Raw genomic sequence first — 22,853 nt, 5'->3', positions numbered from 1 at the left:
CAATTCTTAAGGCCTCATTAAAGTGTAAAAGAGATACTCTAGAGTGTAAATACTTTGACATAGAAGATTACTGCATTAATCAGGAAAAATCAAAGGGAAATAAATGGTAGTGATTTTGACTTCAGATGCTGATGGGTCAAAAGTCAGCTTTGAATAAGAAATGAAATGACTTGGATATTTTTTAACACAAAGTGGTAAATATATTCTTACAGTAACAATAAGGTTGGAATAATGAAACTTACAACTGAAACATCTCATAGTAAGTCTCTACATTATAAGATACAAATGGGTTTGAGGAAGTAAAGAGTAGATTGTCATTGAGATACTTACTTGTATGTGAATGCACAAATCAAAAAGTGCAGAGTGAAAGATGCTACCTGAAGTTTTCCCTCCCAGCCTCATCTCTGGCATTTCCCTCCCACATCTTCTCTGCCTCTGACGAAGATTCCTTCCCTTCTGATCATCCCACAGGCTCTCACAACTTCATACACTAGTGCTACTGTCATTTTTCTTCTAGCATACAATTAGTCAATATTTAGGTTCTAGAAGAATATTATTGTTTTATTTTCAGTGCCAAGTTTGCAAGGGTTTTTTACTGCCATTCCTCATTCCAAGGGGGGGGGGGGATGTTTCCATGACTATTTTATGTAGATTCTATTCTAATTTTTGTCATATCAATCAATCTGCCTCTCCTGCTCAATGGAGGCTCAAAGAGGCAATACTGTACTCATTTATGTCATGGCAATTTATACAAGTATGTGCCAGACACTGCTAGGCACTGGGGATAGAACAACAGGCAGATCTTGGTACATGACAGTAAAAGAGAAGAATTACATCTGGGGCTAACAGGAAGCTGGATGGTGTCAGACAATTTTGGTAGATCATATTGAGGACTGAGAATTTTATCCTAAGTAAAAAAAAAATTCATTGATTTTTTTTAAGATTTGAAATTACATGGTGATATTTTCACTGGATGATTAAAGATGGATCTATGAATGGGAAGAGGAAAACATGCAAATTTTACTTATTTCACTTATCTGAAAGGCAGAGAGAGAGAGCAAGAATGAAAGCAAGCAAGTGCACTCCCTTTCACGGGTTCACTCCCTAACTGCCTGAAGCCAGAAACTCCATTCAGGTCTCCAATGTGGGTGGCAGGGACCCAGGTACTTGCACCATCAGGTCTTGCCTCCCAGGGTGTCAAGAAACTAGAATGAAGAGCAGAGCCAGGACTGGACTCAGTCTCTCCAATGTGGGACACAAATGTTCCAGGTGGCAGCCTAAAGACTGCACCAATCACCTGCCACAAACATTGATGTTTAAAATGCTATTGATTGAAAGACCTGAGCCAGTATTGTGGCTTTGCCAGTAGAGAAATCACATGAATAGATTCAAGAGGAATATAGACATGGTTGCCCATGATTGTGTCTCTTCCTTATGCTGTCCCTCTGGCTGCATATACATTTTCCCTGTGGGTTTGCTGAACACTCAGTTACTTTTCAAGACTAAACACAGGCACCATGTATACAATTCATTTTGGATAATTCCAGATCTTCACACTAGCCTTCTTGTGTGATCTGATCTGCTCTAGCATAAACCTGTGGGATTCTTGATGACACTGGAGGAGATGATGCTGGTGGTACTGTCACAGCTACTGCAATCCACTGAGGAGCCTTTGAGGTCATTGTTCCCTATCTCCTTGCTTCCATGCACACTTTACAGACTCTTACCTCACTGGAATGTTCCTGCTGCCTTTTGCCTTCAGATGGGGCACCCCTCTCATTGTTCAGGCATGAAGTCTCAAGACTGGGGAAGTATTCTGCATGCACACTTGGAAATAAAGGAGTTAAGTCCTCAACTCTCCTTCAATGAGACTGAATGCCAGGTAGCAGGGAACTGTTATCCCCTTTTTTTACTTCTATGGAGTCCCAGATCCACACTGTCCCTAGGAAATTGTACTGTGTCACGTTTAGACTAATTTACCCAAGTACTTACACTAAACCTTAAGCTGACATAAATAACAAGACCTATAATAAGGCAAAACCAGTTAATTGATGTTTTAAGAATGCAGGAATAAATGAAATACATAATAAAGCCACAGAATACATTCCTCAGAAAATTTAAGATCTTTTTAAAAATGATTCTTTATGCCCTAAACAACTGTTATTTTTCTTAACAACAGAAACATAAAACTATAATCGTCCTGCCCTCTTTTTGTTTTCCTTTAAGTTTTGACACAGATAAATGCACACATGATACTGTCATAAAATTTCTGAACTTCCTGCAAATTTTATTGCATCTTTGTTCTTATTTTTCTTTATTTGCCAGTCCCAATGTTTTCAACACTTTTCTCATGTAGAGAGGATCTAAATTATTAATAATGACAGTAACACTGAAAAAATCTCAAGAGTCTCCAGGGACCATTAAATGTTGAAAGGATTTGTAAAATAGGTCACTGTCAAAAGTGGTGAATGTTTTTACAACAATTACCAAGATATGATCCTGTGATATATTGAAAGACAGTGCACTCCCCTGCCCATCTTGTTCTGAAAGAAAAGGGGCAATTCAATAGAAGAGGTAGAAGATGAGACAGAGATCTAGAAGTCAAAACTTATTCCACACATTAGTGTACTATTTAACTAACAGAAAATATATAATGTAAATATTTTATCTATAGAAAAAATACCAGAGTATATATTTAAAACATTGTTGGGTTATTTAAAGCCATTGCATTCAGTGTGGAATCACATTTCGTTCCATTTATAAAATTGATTATGATAATTTTGGCAATAGAGAAGTTTTCCACTATATTCCGACTCAAAAATAAAAATTCTGAAACACTTAAATAACTCCAATTATAATTGCTTACTTTGTTTTTTTATGAGTGACTCTAAAAAGAACTTCATGCTGATTTATACATTTAATTTCTATTTCATACTTTCAGTAATTTTGTATTATAATGTGACATTGTGAAGCTGTGAGATTATGGACATTGCAAACAGGGCTAGTTACATTGTCACAGGCCTCTACAGAGAATTTACTACTATCATAATTAAATATGATGGGTTTGACTTATGCATGGTAATAGGTCTGTAAAGAAAGGTCAGAAATTAAAATAATGATAAATGTTAAAATGAGAGAACTATAAATTTAGTTCAATAAAAAAGAGCAAATATATTTTGCCATTTTGTTTCTCTAATCATGAGAGGTTGCCATATAATTCAAAAAGTTGTTAGAATTTAGCATTATCTAAGCCAATAATTCATAATTAGGTTTGACTCAGTAGATTCTTTCTTCTGTGGTTTCTTTGTTCAAAAATAAATATGGTTATTATAATTTAACACCTTAGGATTAACACAAAAATTGCTGAAAATTGTTTTAATTATGTATTGGTTAAGCCTGTGGTTCCATTGAAACTGCATATTGGCAAAGAGTTGTTCAATTAGGACAAATGGTTCTACATTTCCTAACATTTTCCCCATCCTCTACAAATAAGTTTTCCAGTCACTGAGTTATTTCAAAATGAGGAAAAGTAAATAAATCAGTGATTCTAAAAACCATTGATGCCTTAAGTTTTAACTGGCTCAGTATTAATTAATGTATGTTTAGCAAATTGGATTACTTTGAGACAACTAAGGATTTTTCTTCTCCTTTGGACTGATTTCTTATTTGTTACTTTCTTCGTTAGTAAATGGTAATGAGAATACAGGTGCCTGTACTGAAATGCCCATAGGACCACAGGCAGTAGTGGATCTGTTCATAAACCATGACATGGTGCTTTGCTAGTTCAGATGGTGCCTACCAAGTGATGCCCTAGGGAAATCATGTTCCCTCTACTAATTAGTGTAGGGTAAATGGATGTTTCTTAGTTTGAAATTATGTCTGTTTATTGCTATTTGGTGCTTCAGTGACTAGCAGGTTTATCAACTTAAATAAAATAAGAATGTAATTGATACTTATTAGACTTCAGAAAATGACAATTACTCATTTAAAAAAGAGTCACGCCTTTCTAAATGTGGGAAACATTAACTATTGCCATTTTGGTAATTATAATTCAATATAATAACTTTTGCCATGTCTTTTGAGAACTGTTTATCCTGTCCAAGTTCCATTTTTCTTGACATTTTAATGGCATTTATAGGCATATTATGTTGCTTTCAGTTTCATAAAAATGTACCTACAATTGTTTTTGGAAACATACTCCCCTTGTACTCTTCTGCCACTTCCACTGTTTAGTTAATCATTGATTTCAATGACAAAAATTCCTTGCTATTTATAAACAGTTTTCTGAGCTTGAAATTGATCTTTGTGAAACTATCTTGACAAGAAGACATCAAACTATTCTAAAATGATGCAAGTACTCTTACTTGCGGGCAGACCAATAGCTTCTCCAAAACATGACTCTTACATGAGGATATGTGAATGAGGTTCACAATACTCTCTTACAAAGCAGCACCATAATATAACCTAGAAAGTTAACCTGGGGCTCCTGGTGTGGCATAGCAGGTGAAGCTCCTCCTTGAAACACAGGGAGCCTGCATCAGGGAACATGTTCACATCGCAGCTGCTCCACGTCTGATCAGGCCCCTGCTAATACGCCTGGGAAAGTAGAAGAAGATGGCTCAAGTGCTTGGGCCTCTGCCACTTATGTGTGATGAATATTTATTACAACTGTTATATTTCATAAAATTAGATCTTACTTGTTTTTAACAAAAAGAGTGCTATGAGTACTATGAGTACTAGAGGTAATTAGTGAGGAATTTTGGCAAGTCACATGCTTCCCCCCCTTTTTTTTTTTGACAGGCAGAGTTAGAGAGAGAGAGAGAGAGAGAAAGGTCTTCCTTCCACTGGTTCGCCCCCCAAATGGCCACTACGGCCAGCGCACTGCGCCGATCCGAAGCCAGGAGCCAGGTGCTTCCTCCTGGTTTCCCATGCAGGTGCAGGGCCCAAGCACTTGGGCCATCCTCCACTGCCTTCCCGGGCCGCAGCAGAGAGTTGGACTGGAAGAGGAGCAACTGGGACAGAATCCGGCGCCCCAACCAGGACTAGAACCCCGGGTGCCGGCGCCGCAGATGGAGGATTAGCCAAGTGAGCCGCGGTGCCGGCCACATGCTTCCCTTTCTGACAAAGTATTTATTTATTTGAAATATAGAGCCATAGAGAGAGTAAGAAACAAATTAGAGTTTTCTCTTGGATCTTTTGCCTGCAAAAAGTAATTCTGGCAATCTCTGTTGAATAAGAATAAGAATGAAGCTTGATGACATCTCCTAGTCTTCTTAATAGAAATAAGAAATAGTAATACAAAATATGTATGGATAGAGTTTTCATTCCACTCACCAATAATTCTTGATTTCAAGGTCACACAAACATCTTTTCATTCATCTTATCCCCAAAGATATTGGATTCAGAAACTAAGAGTCTTTCCAGCATCATCCTCTATTCTTTATCCTGTATGCACTACTCTGTGTTTTCTATGCCTCTAGCACCACTAACAGTTGGAGTCACTGAGATAGGTGAACCTAGAGAGAATAATAGGACCTAAGCAATATAGTACTAAAAATTATATGTGCGCTCAGTATAAGAGACATGGGTTATGGTTTAAATTAATTGCCTTTATGGTGGTCAGCATTGTGGCTTGACAGGTTAAGCCAACCTTCTGCAACAGCAGTATCTCATATGGCACAGGTTCAAGTCCTGGTTGCTCCACTTAACGATCCAGCTCCCTTCTGATGTGCCTGGGAAAGCAGTGGAAGATGGCCCAAGTTCTTGGGTTACTGCATCCATTTGAGAGACCTGGATGAAGCTCCTGGATCCTGGCTTTGGTCTGGCCCAGCTCCAGCTCTTGTGGTTATTTGGGGAATAAATCAGTGGATGGAAAATTTCTCTCTCTCTCTCTCTCTTCTCTCTCTTCTATCTTTCTGTCATCTCTGTCTCTTCTCTCTGTGCAACTCCTACAAATAAATAAATAAATAAAATTAATTGAATTTAATTCTCTAAAAAGTTAAGATGAGTGTTTCTCAGTCACTATTTGATGGCATAAATATGTGGTAGAGAAGTGGTACATTGCAATACCATTTCACCAGCGTGATTTAGATGTATGACTGGGAATATGTATGAGAGAAAGTTAAGTGAGGATGTATATGTAGTGGCAGAGAAGAAATATATAGAAGAGAAGAACTCTAAGAAATAGGCTCTTTTAAAAGATAACTGCATCTATGAGAAGTGTGAGTGACAGCGATTGCATGTCAGACAGAATTAGGGTATGGCAGGAAAGAAGCATGGGAATATCAGGTTGCAGATATCAGAAAGGAAGTACATATGCATAGGAGCATAAGTTGGAAGCAGGCTATAAAATAAATAAGGTGAGAACAGAATAAAAAGCTGTGTTAGTATAGAAAATAGATGGAAAATTTAACTTCCCAAGATTCACTTTTAAGAGAATAACTTTTCAGATAAAAAACACAAAAATGCCTTTTGGTTTTCGATGGTAAGAGTAATTGACTTAACTTGTAAGTGACATTTTCAGAAAACATAATTTTGGAAGCAGCAAACACAAAGACAAAAATAACTTACAGTATTTTGCTATCTCTATTCATTTCCAATCACCCTGCATGATGGCATGGTGTGATGGAAACCAGAAAAACTGAACTCCTTTTCCGCATTATACATAAAATTGTGACATTCGATTTTGGAGAGCCAGCAGTCTGTCTTTGCTTTCCAGTGTATAACAGAATTGATGCATCTGTCTTCATCTCCAGTGTATTACAGAATTGACGCACCATTTCACTGGCCCAGGAAAGCACTTTCACAGGTTCTTGATGTCCTTTGTCAGAGTTTCTTAAACTGTTTCTTTATATTTCCTCTTGCTCTACCTAGATGCTTAATACAGCCTTAATGTGATCTCTTTTCTCTTTTCCCCACTATACCTTCCAGTCCTTGAGACTAAGGACTATACTTTAACCACCACTATATCCTTGGATTATAAGCTTTAACAAATGAAATATATGGGAAATTTCTTGGTAGATGTTGGAACTAAGGGATTTGCTTTGGACTGTGAAACAGACTTACCCAGAGAGTGCTTTCCACACAATGCATTGCCTAGTCACATTACAAAATCATCATTTCTGGATGTCTGTACCAACATGTCCTGTTAGCTGGTAACTCCTAGGGTTGCTTACTCCTGTAGACAAATATTTTGTTCAGAAGCACATTCACATGGGAAGAGGTTTCCCCTTCATAATTTCAGAGATTATAATGCCCTATAATTTGTAATCTTCCAGGATTTATAAATGAATTTGTTTGAAATAAGTAAAGCTGAGAGCCTCAAATAACGTTTGTGAGAAAGCAATTCCATATTTTTCTCAATACTTTTGTATTTAAATAAAATATATGGCATCGACTATTAATTTGAAATCAATAAGAAATATTATATATTTATCTACTAAACGTATTTTTATAGCATTTTAAATGACAGAAATTTTTCTAGGTGTTGAAAAAGACAAGTTGCTGCTTTGTTTTTTTTTATTTTTTATTTATTTTTTATTTTTTGACAGGCAGAGTGGACAGTGAGAGAGAGATACAGAGAGAAAGGTCTTCCTTTGCCGTTGGTTCACCCTCCAATGGCCGCCGCGGCCGGCGCACCACGCTGATCCGATAGCAGGAGCCAGGTGCTTCCTCCTGGTCTCCCATGGGGTGCAGGCCCCAAGCACTTGGGCCATCCTCCACTGCACTCCCTGGCCACAGCAGAGAGCTGGCCTGGAAGAGAGGCAACCGGGACAGAATCTGGAACCCCGACTGGGACTAGAACCTGGTGTGCTGGCGCAGCAAGGCAGAGGATTAGCTTAGTGAGCCGCGGCACCGGCCGCTGCTTTGTTTAGAAACAGAAAATAATAGAGACTTTAGTTGACTCTTACAGATTTTGTTTATTTTGGTATATATTATTTGTCATGTCCTATAATTAATGACTGTAAAATATATTATTTTCTCTATCTCTCATATACAGACACACATGCACACAAATATATATTAAAATACTTAACAAGTTCACTTTTTGGTAGTAGCAAAATAACAGGATTTCCCATAAACAATGTTATGATTTTTAAACACTAATTTTATTTTTAATTGATATATCAAAACTATACATATAAATGGGGTACTATGTGATATTTTATTTATATATAGTATAGTATTAAAACTATGGTAAATATATATCTCTCCTCAAACATTTATCATTTATTTAGGGTGAAATTTTCTAAACCCATTAGATTATTATGATTATTATTATATAATCACTTTATTGTCTAGGATAGCAGAACTTCTTACACCTGTGAAACTTCAACTCAGATCCTGTAACCAACTTTTCCTTATACCTTACTCTGCCCTACTCTCCCCTGCCTTTGGTAACCATTATTCTATTCACAACTTCTATGAGAACAACTTTTTAAGATTTATATATGTGATGGGGAGGAGGCAAGATGGCGGAATAGGAAGGGAGCACACTGATAGTCTGGGGAGAGATAGTTTAATAAAAGTGGAGATACTGCAGGTTCAAGGAAGAGTAGGGGAGGAAACAGCAGAAGAAACTCTTCCGGAATGCGTGATTCACAGCGGACCTGCGTGGAGAGCGTGGGAGCCCACAGTTCGGGACACCAGCGGCAGACTCAACACACCAGCTCTGGAACCCGAGGTGAGCCGAACCTCAATAGCCCGAGACACTGGCAGGCAAGTGGAGAGAGGAGACTAGAGGGAATGACCCCGGGGGGGGGGGGAGTTCACCAGGCTAACTGGAAGAGAGAGAGAGAGAAAAAAAAAAAAAAGTGACTGGTACGGACACGGGTTTCTCTCTCTCTCCTCAACTCTCAAGGGCGAGCAAGACAAAGAGCAGGCGCCATCTTGGACATACGTCATAAGCAGAGCGACCTCAGGTCTGCATCAGCCCTGAGCCTAGGAGAAAAACCTGACTCTGGGCGGGGCGAATTAACAGGGGATTAGGACCTAGTAAATTTGTGGTGCTACTGAACTGAGACTGTGAAAAAAGAGACGGTGGGGGAGAGAACTCACGGAATTCACGTGAGTACTCTCCAGAGACGCTACAATTCCGTAACTTTGGCAACCCAGTGGGAGACTGAAGGAGACTTTGACCCCACTCTGAGGGCCGAACAGATTCCCTGTGTGGTCCTTGGGAAAGAGCTTCCGATCTCTGGCTCCTGTGGGTATATCATTTGCCTGCTAACTACCTCCAACTTCGTTCAGCTGTGCAGAATTACTTCCCTTTTGAATCTAAAAAAGAAAGAGAGAGAGAGAGAGAGAGAGAGAGATTTACCACGCCTAACCTGGGAGTGTCACCTTTGGCACACCAAACAGAGCTCTCAGGCCACACCCATCTCAAGCCCTAAGGCTCCATCAAAAACAGATAGTCCACTTAATCTAGAGTCATAGTATAACAGGAAAAAGCACCACAGTGAAGAAACCAAATATCTCCAATATGCCAAATAACAAATGCAAAAACCGAGGTAATAAAAACAAGGAAGTCACCATGACACCCTCAAATGAAAAAGACACCCCAATTCAAGATTATGAAGATGATGACATAGAAGAAATGCAAGAAGCAGATCTCAAAAAATTGATAAGGACATTAAGAAGTTCTCAAAAACAAATTCTTGAACTACAGAAATCCTTAATGGACAAGATAGAAAATCTCTCTCGTGAAAATGAAATATTAAGGAGGAATCAAAATGAAACAAAACAACTAGTACAACAGGAAACTGGGATAGTGACTGAAGTGAAGAATTCAATAGATCAAATGAAAAACACAATAGAGAGCCTTACAAACAGAATGGGTGAAGCAGAAGAGAGAATATCGGACTTAGAAGACAGAGAACAGGAAAGGATACAGTCAAACCAAAAAAAAAGAAGAGGAAATTAGAAATCTAAAACATATTGTTAGGAATCTGCAGGATACTATTAAAAAACCCAACATTCGGGTTCTAGGAGTTCCTGAAGGCATGGAGAGAGAGAAAGGATTAGAAGGCCTTTTTAGTGAGATATTAGCAGAAAATTTCCCAGGTTTGGAGAAGGACAGAGAAATCCTAGTACAGGAAGCTCACAGAACCCCTAATAAACACGACCAAATGAGATCCTCACCACGACACGTTGTAATCAAACTCTCCACAGTGAATCATAAAGAAAAGATCCTAAAATGTGCAAGAGAGAAACGTCAGATTACTCTCAGAGGATCTCCAATCAGACTCACAGCTGACTTCTCATCGGAAACGCTACAACCTAGGAGGGAATGGCGAGATATAGCCCAGGTACTAAGAGAGAAAAACTGCCAGCCCAGAATATTATATCCTGCAAAGCTATCATTTGTGAATGAAGGTGAAATAAAGACTTTTCATTGCAAACAGAAATTGAAAGAATTTGTTGCCACTCGTCCAGCCCTGCAACAGATGCTTAAAGATGTGTTACACACAGAAACACAGAAACACGGTCATCAATATGAAAGAAGGTAAAGGAAGGAAAGCTCACAGCAAAAGATCACAGGGAATTCAAAGCATACATTAGAACTTATCTTTGGCAAATGGCAGGGCAAAGTTACCACTTTTCATTAGTCACATTGAACGTGAATGGCCTGAACTGTCCAGTTAAAAGACACCGATTGGCTGATTGGGTTAAGGAACAAAACCCATCCATTTGCTGCTTACAAGAAACACATCTTTCCAACAAAGATCCATACAGACTGAAAGTGAAAGGCTGGAAAAAGATATACCATGCCAACAGAAATGAAAAAAGAGCGGGCGTAGCCATCTTAATATCAGACAACATAAACTTCACCACAAAAACTGTTAAGAGAGACAATAGGGCACTATATAATGATTAAGGGATCAATACAACAAGAAGATATAACAATTATCAATGTATATGCACCTAACTACAGGGCACCAGTTTATCTAAAAGATTTTTAACGGACTTAAAGGGAGACTTAGACCCCAATACAATAGTACTGGGGGACTTCAATACTCCACTCTCAGAAATAGACAGATCAATAGGACAGAAGATCAACAAGGATACAGTAGATTTAAATGATACTATAGCCCACATGGATCTAACAGATATCTGCAGAACTTTCAATCCTACAGCTAAAGATTTTACATTCTTCTCAGCAGTACATGGAACCTTCTCTAGGATTGACCACATACTAGGCCATAAAGCAAGTCTCAGCAAATTCAAAAGAATTAGAATCATCCCATGCAGCTTCTCAGAACATAAAGGAATGAAGTTGGAAATTAGCAACTCAGGAATCCCTAGAGCATACGCAAACACATGGAGATTGAACAACATGCTCCTGAATGAACAATGGGTCATAGAAGAAATCAAAAGAGAAATCAAAAACTTTCTGGAAGTAAATGAGGATAGCAGAACAACATACCAAAACTTATGGGACACAGCAAAAGCAGTGTTAAGAGGAAAGTTTATATCAATAGGTGCCTACATCAAGAAATTGGAAAGGCACCAAATAGATGAGCTTTCAATTCACCTCAAGGATCTAGAAAACCTACAGCAAACCAGACCCAAATCTAGTAGGAGAAGAGAAATAATTAAAATCAGAGAAGAAATCAACAGGATTGAATCAAGAAAAACATTCCAAAAAATCAGCCAAACGAGGACCTGGTTTTTTGAAAAAATAAACAAAATTGACACCCCATTGGCCCAACTAACTAAAAAAAGAAGAGAAAAGACCCAAATCAATAAAATCAGAGATGAGAAAGGACATGTAACAACAGACACCACAGAAATAAAAAGAATCATCAGAAATTACTACAAGGACTTGTATGCCAGCAAACAGGGAAACCTATCAGAAATGGATAGATTCCTGGACATATGCAACCTACCTAAATTGAACCAGGAAACCATCGAAAACCTAAACAGACCCATAACTGAGACAGAAATTGAAACAGTAATAAAGGCCCTCCCAACAAAGAAAAGCCCAGGACCAGATGGATTCACTGCTGAATTCTACCAGACATTTAAAGAAGAACTAAATCCAATTCTTCTCAAACTATTCAGAACAATCGAAGAAGAGGGAATCCTCCCAAATTCTTTCTATGAAGCCAGCATCACCTTAATTCCTAAGCCGGAAAAAGATGCAGCACTGAAAGAGAATTACACACCAATATCCCTGATGAACATAGATGCAAAAATCCTCAATAAAATTCTCGCCAATAGAATGCAACAACACATCAGAAAGATCATCCACCCAGACCAAGTAGGATTTATCCCTGGTATGCAGGGTTGGTTTAATGTGCTCAAAACAATCAATGTGATACACCACATTAACAGACTGCAGAAGAAAAACCATATGATTATCTCAATAGATGCCGAGAAAGCATTTGATAAAATACAACACCCGTTCATGATGAAAACTCTAAGCAAACTGGGTTTGGAAGGAACATTCCTCAATACAATCAAAGCAATCTATGAAAAACCCACAGCTAACATCCTATTGAATGGGGAAAAGTTGGAAGCATTTCCACTGAGATCTGGTACCAGACAGGGATGCCCACTGTCACCACTGCTATTCAATATAGTTCTGGAGGTTCTAGCCAGAGCTATTAGGCAAGAAAAAGAAATTAAAGGGATACAAATTGGGAAGGAAGAACTCAAACTATCCCTCTTTGCAGATGATATGATTCTTTATTTAGGGGACCCAAAGAACTCTACTAAGAGACTATTGGAACTCATAGAAGATTTTTGCAAAGTAGCAGGGTATAAAATCAATGCACAAAAATCAACAGCCTTTGTATACACAGACAATGCCATGGCTGAGGAAGAACTTCTAAGATCAATCCCATTCACAATAGCTACAAAAACAATCAAATACCTTGGAATAAACTTAACCAAGGACGTTCAAGATCTCTACGATGAAAATTACAAAACCTTAAAGAACGAAATAGAAGAGGATACCAAGAAATGGAAAAATCTTCCACGCTCATGGATTGGAAGAATCAATATCATCGAAATGTCCATTCTCCCAAAAGCAATTTATAGATTCAATGCAATACCAACCAAGATACCGAAGACCTTCTTCTCAGATCTGGAAAAAATGGTGCTGAAATTCATATGGAGGCACGAGAGACCTCGAATAGCTAAAGCTATCTTGTACAACAAAAACAAAGTCGGAGGCATCACAATACCAGATTTCAGGACATACTACAGGACAGTTGTAATCAAAACAGCATGGTACTGGTACAGAAACAGATGGATAGACCAATGGAACAGAATTGAAACACCAGAAATCAACCCAAACATCTACAGCCAACTTATATTTGATCAAGGATCTAAAACCAATTCCTGGAGCAAGGACAGTCTATTCAATAAATGGTGCTGGGAAAATTGGATTTCCACGTGCAGAATCATGAAGCAAGACCCCTACGTTACACCTTACACAAAAATCCACTCAACATGGATTAAAGACCTAAATCTACGACCTGACACCATCAAGTTACTAGAGAACATTGGAGAAACCCTTCAATATATTGGCACAGGCAAAGAATTTCTGGAAAAGACCCGGGAGGCAAAGGCAGTCAAAGCCAAAATCAACTATTGGGATTGCATCAAATTGAGAAGTTTCTGTACTGCAAAAGAAACAGTCAGGAGAGTGAAGAGGCAACCGACAGAATGGGAAAAAATATTTGCAAACTATGAAACAGATAAAGGGTTAATAGCCAGAATCTACAAAGAGATCAAGAAACTCCACAAAAACAAAACCAACAACCCACTTAAGAGATGGGCCAAGGACGTCAATAGACATTTTTCAAAAGAGGAAATCCAAATGGCAAACAGACACATGAAAAAAATGTTCAAGATCACTAGCAATCAGGGAAATGCAAATCAAAACCACAATGAGGTTTCACCTCACCCCGGTTAGAATGGCTCACATGCAGAAATCTACCAACAATACATGCTGGAGAGGATGTGGGGAAAAAGGGACACTAACCCACTGTTGGTGGGAATGCAAACTGGTCAAGCCACTATGGAATTCAGTCTGGAGATTCCTCAGAAACCTGAAGATAACCCTACCGTTCGACCCAGCCATCCCACTCCTTGGAATTTATCCAAAGGAATTTAAACTGGCAAACAAAAAAGCGGTCTGCACCCTAATGTTTATTGCAGCTCAATTCACAATAGCCAAGACCTGGAACCAACCTAAATGCCCATCAATGGTAGACTGGATATAGAAATTATGGGATATGTACTCTTTAGAATACTATACCGCAGTAAGAAACAACGAAATAAAGTCATTTGCAACAAAATGGAGGAATCTGGAACACATCATGCTGAGTGAAATAAGCCAGTCCCAAAGGGACAAATACCATATGTTCTCCCTGATCGGTGACAACTGACTGAACACCAAAAAAGAAACCTGTTGAATTGAAATGGACACTATTGGAAACGGTGACTTGATCAGCATAGCCCTAACTGTTAATGAACATCTGTGGGGAGCAACGGGGAGCAACTCGGACTAGACTAAGTTACTGGAATTAAGACTTCTTCTATGCATCTGCTCTCCCACAATATGGCGCTGGGAGAGGAGGAAACAGCTTCTACACAGCTGCCTCCAGTTCAACCAATAAACTGTAGGACCTGCTCCTGATTGGAGGAGAGAAGCCTACTCGGCATGTGGGTAGCAGAGTTGGGATTGGTGGAAGAGGACTATAAAGGAGGAGAGAGACAACATGCACCAGGAACATCTATCTGAAGGAACACCTGTGCAGCCCCCGAGAGAGCCGTCCGGCGGTGTGCTGCTCCCCCGCGGAAGTGGGGAAAGTGGCAGGGGGAACTGCCCTTCCACAGAGGTGGAAGGGACGGTAGCCAACCCGAGAAGAACCAGCAGCAAACCCGGGGAGGGCCGAGCAGACAAAAGAACAGCGCAGGGTCCTGTGTCGTTCCTCCACGAAGAGGGGGAGTGACATAATGGTGCCGTGACTCAGATAGGAAACCTAGGCAGGGTCTAGTGTCATTCCTCCATGAAGACGGGGAGCGACATAATGGTGCCGTGACTCGGATAGGAAACCTAGGAGGGAAGAAACGGGAAGAAGTGGGAAAATACCGGAGAGAGAGACTAGCAAAGAGCTTAGGGAAAGCCGGACGGAAAAGGTGCCGGAAGAAGCTATTGAAAGCCTAGGCATAGACTAGGATACGGACTGTGGGAAAGAAGTTAGGAGAAATCTCTAAGGTTGAAAGCGAAAGTGAAACCTAGAAGAAACTTAGACTCAGATACGGACTGTGGGGAGAAGCCAGGAGAAATGAGAGGGGAATATTGTTGGAAGAAAACTTAGGGAAACATACCGGGTAGAGAAAAATGTTAGGGAGGATGAAGCTGCGGGGGCAGGCTGAGGCGGAGACGTAAGCTACCTTGGGATTCGTCGAGTCAGCCCGGGGAATAAGGGGCGAAAATCTGGAACCAGAGGCAGAGACTTGGGCCAGGTTGGAATCCGTCAGATTAGCCCGGGGAGCAAAAGACTGGAAGCCAAACCAAAAGGCGCAGACGTGAGCTAGGTTGAATTCGCCAGGTTAGCCTGGGGAACTTAGACTGAATACCAGTGGCGGAAACGTGAGCTAGGCTGTGTGACTCGTGGAAGCTGCCGCGTGCAGAGAGAGTGTGCGGGGCACAAACGGGGAGAGCGCACGGGGCGTAAGTAGGAAACGTGGGGCTAGCGCGAAGGACGTGGTGCGGGTGCAAAGGGCGCGGAGACAGCAGAGCGCGCAGAAGCCGCCGCGGGTGAGGCGCCGAGAAGCAGCCTCAGGGCGGGCGCCGGGAAGCCGCGGGGTTAAGAGAAACATAGCCCTGACTGTTAATGAACAACTTAATACATTATCCCTCTTAGTAGTTTTTTTATCTGTTCTACTTAATATGACTGGTTTAGTTTTGTAATTGATGCACAGTTATTCTTAAGTGTTGAAAATTAACTGAAATGTGATCCCTGTTGAACATGGGAGTGGGAATGGGAGAGGGAAGAGATGTATAATTTGGGACATGCTCAGGCTGACTTGCCCCAAGTGGTGGAGTTGGAAGCATACCAGGGGATTCCAATTCAATCCCATTGAGGTGGCATGTACCAATGCCATCTCACTGTTCCAGGTGATCAATTTCAGTTCACAGTTGGTCATGGTGGAGGGACTGGGAGTCAAAGGGAGCACATAGACAAGTCTAGTACCTGCTAACGCTAACCGATGGAATAAATAAAGGGGAGAGTGATCCAACATGGGAAGTGAGATACTCAGCAGACTCATAGAATGGCAGATGTCCTAAATAGCACTCTGGCCTCAGAATCAGCCCTAAAGGCATTCGGAGCTGGCTGAAAAGCCCATGAGAGTATTTCAGGCATGGAAAGCCAAGACACTCTGGCAAAAGATCTCTGTGAGTGAGACCCCAGTGGAAAGAACAGGTCCTCAAAGAAGGAGGTACCTTTCTCTGAAGGGAGGAGAGAACCTCCACTTTGACTATGACCTTGTCTAAACAAGATAAGAGTCGGAGAACTCAGAGGGCTTCCATAGCCTTGGAAACTCATGACTGGAGCATAGGGAGATTACTGATGCCATAGACAGGAGTGTCAATTGGTAAAGTCAACAACAGGAGTCACTGTGCACTTACTCCTCATGTAGGATCTCTATCCTTAATGTGCCGTACATTGAGATTTAATGTTATAACGAGTACTCAAACAATATATTTCACTTTGTGTTTCTATGGGGGTGCAAACTGTTGAAATCTTTACTTAATGCATACTAAACTGATCCTCCTCTGTAAAAAAAAAAAAAAAAAAAAAAAAAAAAAAAAGAAAGAAAGAAAGAGATTATCAATTCCCAACTTGACTCTCACTGGGATTAAACATGACAATAGGTCTGATCTGATTTCATCATCATTTAAAAAAAATCATCTATTATTTTTCACTTTATGTTTCTGTGTGGGAGCAAACTGTTGAAATCCATACTTAATGTATACTAAGCTGATCTTCTGTATATTAAGATAATCGAAAATGAATCTTGATGTGAATGGAAGGGGAGAGGGAGTGGGAAAGGGGAGGGTTGTGGGTGGGAAGGACAGTATGGGGGGGAAGCCATTGTAATCCATAAGTCGTACTTTGGAAATTTATATTCATTAAATAAAAGTTAAAAAAAATAATAATACTAAAAAGAGAAACAGAACTTTAGAAGTAAAATGAGAGAAATAGGAATGCTGGTAGATAGAAGTAAAATAGGAGAAATAGGAATGCCCGGACATAGAGAAATAGAGAAAAATAAGGCCTCCCCACAACAGGGCAATGAGAGAGCTTGGATTCTGTCTGCCTGATTAGTAAGACAATAAGCACCTGTGGGCGGCTGCAGGTCACCGAAGACAGGCACGTTATCAACACCAATAAGTCTCCCCACAATACGGCAATGAGAAGGCTCGGATTCGGTTTGCCTGATTGGTAGGGCTTGTAAGCACCTGCAGGCAGTTCTAGCAGAGCAGAGCATGCGCTGCAGGGCACCGAACACAGGCACGCATCAGCACCTAAAAACCTCCTCATAACATGGCGAAGAGAGGACCCGGATTCAGTTTGCCTGATTGATAGGGCTTGTAAGCACCTGTGGGCAACTCTAGCAAGCAGAGCAGAGTGTGTGCCGTGGGGCACCGAAGACAGGCGCGTATCAACGCCAAAAATAAAAAGAAAGGGGGATCTGTGGGGAGCAACTGGGAGCAACTCGGACTAGACTAAGTTACTGGAATTAAGACTTCTTCTATGCATCTGCTCTCCCACAATATGGCGCTGGGAGAGGAGGAAACAGCTTCTACACAGCTGCCTCCAGTTCAACCAATAAACTGTAGGACCTGCTCCTGATTGGAGGAGAGCAGCGTACTCAGTGTGTGGGTAGCAGAGATGGGATTGGTGGAAGAGGACTATAAAGGAGGAGAGAGACAACATGCACCAGGAACATCTATCTGAAGGAACACCTGTGCAGCCCCCGAGAGAGCCGTCCGGCGGTGTGCTGCTCCCCCGCGGAAGTGGGGAAAGTGGCAGGGGGAACCGCCCTTCCACAGAGGTGGAAGGGACGGTAACCAGCCCGGGAAGAACCAGCAGCAAACCCGGGGAGGGCCGAGCAGACAAAAGAACAGCGCAGGGTCCTGTGTCGTTCCTCCACGAAGAGGGGGGGTGACAAACAACTTAATACATTATCCCTCTTAGTAGTATTTTTGTCTGTTCTACTTAATATGACTGGTTTAATTCTGTAATTAATACACAGTTATTCTTAAGTGTTGAAATTTAACTGAAATGTGATCCCTGTTAAACATAAGAGTAGGAATAAGAGAGGGAAGAGATGTACAATTTGGGACATGCTCAAGCTGACTTGCCCCAAATGGTAGAGTTAGAAACATACCAGGGGACTCCAATTTAATCCCATCAAGGTGGCATGTACCAATGCCATCTCACCAGTCCAAGTGATCAATTTCAGTTCACAATTGATCATAATGAAAGGACTAAGAGTCAAAGGAAGCACATAAACAAGTCTAGTACCTGCTAATACTAACTGCTAGAATAAATAAAGGGGAGAGTGATCCAACATGGGAAGCGAGATACTCAGAAGACTAATAGAATGGTGGATGTCCTAAACAGCACTCTGGCCTCAGAATCAGCCCTAAAGGCATTCGGATCTGGCTGAAAAGCCCATGAGAGCATTTCAGGCATGGAAAGCCAAGACACTCTGGCAAAAAAAAAAAAAAAAAAAAAAAAAAAAAAAAAAAAAAAAAAACAACCAACCCTAAATGAAAGATCTCTGTGAGTGAGATCCCAGTGGAAAGAACAGGTCTTCAAAGAAGGAGGTACCTTTCTCTGAAGGGAGGAGAGAACCTCCACTTTGAATATCACCTTGTCTAAACAAGATTAGAGTCGGTGAACTCAAAAGGCTTCTATAGCCTTGGAAACTCATGACTGGAGCATAGGGAGATTACTGATGCCATAAACAGTAGTGTCAATTTGTAAAGTCAACAACAGGAGTCACTGTGCACTTACTCCTCATGTAGGATCTCTGTCCTTAATGTGCTGTACATTGAGACTTAATGCTATAATGAGTACTCAAACAGTATATTTCGCTTTGTGTTTCTATGGGGGTGCAAACTGTTGAAATCTTTACTTAATGTATACTAAACTGATCTTCTGTTAAAAAAAAAAAAAGAAGAAATTATCAATTCCCAACTTGACTCTCACTGGGATTAAACATGACAATAGGTCTGATCTGATTTCATCATCATTTAAAAAATCATCTATTATTTTTCACTTTATGTTTGTGTGGGAGCAAACTGTTGAAATCTTTACTTAATGTATGCTAAACTGATATTCTGTATATAAAGAGAATCGAAAATGAATCCTCATGTGAATGGAAGGGGAGAGGGAGTGGGAAAGGGGAGTGTTGCGTGTGGGAGAGATGATATGGGGGTGAAGCCATTGTAATCCATAAGCCGTACTTTGGAAATTTATATTCATTAAATAAAAGTTAAAAAAAAAGATTTATATATGTATGAGATCATGCAGTCCTTGTATTCTGTATCTGGCTTATTTCACTTAGCATAATGACCCCCAGTCCCATCCTTGTTGTTGCAAATGACAATATTTCAGTAGTTGTAGGGATTAATAAAAATTTAGTATGTCTATGTTTCACATTTTCCATATTTCCTTTATCCATTCATCAGTGGATAGACATAGATCTCTTTCATTTTTTGGCTCTTTTGAATAGTGCTACAGTAAAAATGGAAGTGTAGATATCCCTTCAAAAGAATGATTTTATTTCCCTTAGGTTTATATCAAGTAGTGGCATTTCTGAATTGTATGGTAGTTCTACTGTTAGTTTCTTGAGGTATCTCCATACTATTTTCCACAACTGTTGTAGTAATATATATTACCACCAAGAGTGTACATCATTCCCTTTTTTTTTTTACATCCTTGTCAATAATTTTCATTTGTCTTCTTAATAACAACCCAGGAAGTAAGCGCTCATTGAGGTTTTGATTTTCATTTCTGTGACAATAAGTATAGCTGAGCATCTTTTCATATATGTGTTGCTCATTTATATGCTTTCATTCATGAATGACAATATACAAAAAAAACATAATTTAAGAGGCCTGGAGGTACCTAGGAGATGATAATTTAGGTCACTATATTTTAGCTTCAGGGAAGAAATGAAAATATCAAAATATTTTTCCTTATGTGGTATACAATATTTAAGGTTGAACCACTGCAAAAATAATTACAGGTCACCAAGAAAACAAGCAGAAAAGTAATTTGGATAAAGCTATAAATTTTGCAAGGTAATACTTATATCTAAAATGTAGTATCTTATTATAATACAACTAATGTAAATCAGTCCTAAAAGCAACTTTGGTACATTGAAATTGAATTTCTGCTCATCTTAAAATGTGTATGTAATTTGATGACTCCACAATAGATTTCCTTGTACTATGTGGTATAGTAATCGTGGAGCTATGCATTAAATAATGCACTGATCAATTTCTTACAGATACCACTACTTTTCTTCATATTGCCAGTTTCCTGTTTGCTATCTCTAAGCTTAATTTAGAATGGGATCATGTCAATAATATTTGATAGCACAAGTTAATTTCATCATTTAAAAAACTGCACATCCCTTTTAAAGACAAGCATGTTCTTATGCAACTAGCACTTGACTTTAGCACTTTCTCTTTAGTCTTGCCTTTTTTCTTTCCTCTCTCTTGCATCCCTTTATATTTCTTCTTTACCTATTTCTTTCATCTCTCTGATCTTTTCCTTATTTTTTCATTTTGGCTCAGAATACTAGAATTACCATCCTTAATAATCACTATCTTGATTTTATTATCTCATTTATGTTCTTTTACAAAAAGCCTCCAAAGATCATGTACTGCTATATTACTATACACATTTTCTATATGTATACCTGATTTTTTTTTACACTGTTTACTATGGAAAACAAAGCATCTTTAATTCCTCCAACTTTTTCTTTAATAAATAAAGTACTAGCTCTTAGAGAAACAATTTCCACATGAAGGTGAAGGCATAGTTTCAGAAGCATGTATTTCATTAATATAAGAATACATAAAATCATAATAAAGTATCTTTCAAAAGATATCTTTCCCCGTAGACAGTCTGGGGCCATGGTGGTAATGGCAGCCATCTTGAGTCTGGCTGCCTGGGCCCCCAAAGTACCACTTCTGCTGGGTCAGCCAGCCACTGCCACCAGAGCCCCAGCAGGCAGGGCCCCGCTGCTCAGGGTACTGGGCCAGAGAGGTACCAGCAGAACAGCCCCAGGTATGCAAGCAACAGAGCCTTGAGTACCTGACACCCAAGGACAAGGCGCTGAGGAGGACACTGAAAAAGGAGTAGCAGCTCAGACTGCCAGAAAGCAAAAGAAAGCTCAAATGACTGACATGGAGCAACATGTGGTGGATTTGGAAGAACTGAACCAATAAACTTCTACTAGAAAACCAGCTTTTACGAGAGAGAACTCATGGCTTTGCCTTTGAGGAACAGGAGTTAGGACAACGCGTGGGGATGGATGCTGTGGTTACTGAAGAGGAAGCAGAGGCGGAGGCCAAGGGGAATGGAGTTCCCAGCACAGAGAGCACAGTGCACCCCTGCAGCAGGTGGTCTTGTTCTTCAAATGTCCTTCCCCAGAAGCTGCCAGCCTGCAGGAGCTCCCAGAAGTCTATACACAAGGACACAGTTCCTCACCAGCCTCCCTTTCTCTTTCAATGGGGACGTCATCAGCTAAGCTGAAAGCCATTAATGAACTAATTCATTTTGACCACCATGTCTATACCAAGCCTTTAGTCTCACAGATACCCTCTGTGACAGACAGCCAGTCAAATGTGATAGTGAAAATCAAGGAAGCAGCTCTCAGCCCCTCAGAAAATGATCACCCTGAATTCACTGTCTCAGTGAAGGAAGAACCTAGAGAAGATGACTTCATTCCAGAGCTGGGCATCTCAAATCTAGTTTCATCCAGCAACTGCCTGAAGCCCTCTTTCTGCAGGCTGATTGCCTATGGTGACTGTGGATATGAGGGCTCCCCTTCCTCCTTCAGCACCTAACCCTTGGTGTAAACCATTCTTGAGAGGAAACATTTGCCAATGCACTCTTTCTCCAGCTGATTAGTGTCTAAGAAGTGATCCAGTACTGTTCCCCTTTCCCTTGACTATTCCACTGCTTGGAGGATAGCAACGAAGCCCCTCCGTGCTTCATTCAGAAAGCCAAAGTAGGGGGTATAGAGAATTCCTCTTAAGTATATGTCTGTTCAAATCTCATAGATGAGGCCATGTACTGTCTTGTGACATCCAGCAGCACAAGGTATTCAGATACATACTTCTGAAGTACAGCACTGGAGGTTTTAAGGGTGGTAATTTTCCCTAAAATACTTATGTAAGAATCATTAATGGACAAATATCTTAAAGTAGACATGGAACTTTGGAACTGCCCCGTGTCATTTCTCTTCCCTCTTTTATAGCATCCTAGGCTTGCCTCTGATTTTAGGTCCTTTAGTTTGCTTCTGCAAGCAGAGAACACCTACCGGAGGGGGCTTCAAGTAAAGATCAACAATCTTTGTAAAATGACAGAAATGTATTATTTAAATGCTTGATGGAATCTTTTCCTGCTAATGTAGCTTCTGGAATGTGCTTTCTCCATTTATTTAAAACTACCCGATACCATCTCACTAGTACAAGTGATCAATTTCAGTTCACAATTGATCACACTGATAGGTCTAAGAGTCAAAGGGATCACATAAACAAGATTAGCGTTTGTTAATACTAACTGACAGAATTAAAAAGG

The 22,853-nt window shown here is 40.0% G+C and overlaps 1 pseudogene; it reads left to right on the top strand.

The window, feature by feature from the left end:
- The first annotated feature begins 21,181 nt into the window (after nucleotides 1-21,181).
- On the top strand, nucleotides 21,182-22,188 carry LOC100351439 (uncharacterized; annotated as a pseudogene).
- The last annotated feature ends 665 nt before the right edge of the window (nucleotides 22,189-22,853 follow it).

This window comes from Oryctolagus cuniculus, chromosome 12 (assembly GCF_051225735.1).
Source record: "Oryctolagus cuniculus isolate XC-2025 breed Fujian yellow rabbit chromosome 12, ASM5122573v1, whole genome shotgun sequence".
NCBI classification, from domain to species: domain Eukaryota; kingdom Metazoa; phylum Chordata; class Mammalia; order Lagomorpha; family Leporidae; genus Oryctolagus; species Oryctolagus cuniculus.
Note: the sequence above shows the minus strand (reverse complement) of the source record. Positions and strands in the feature narration are given on the sequence as shown.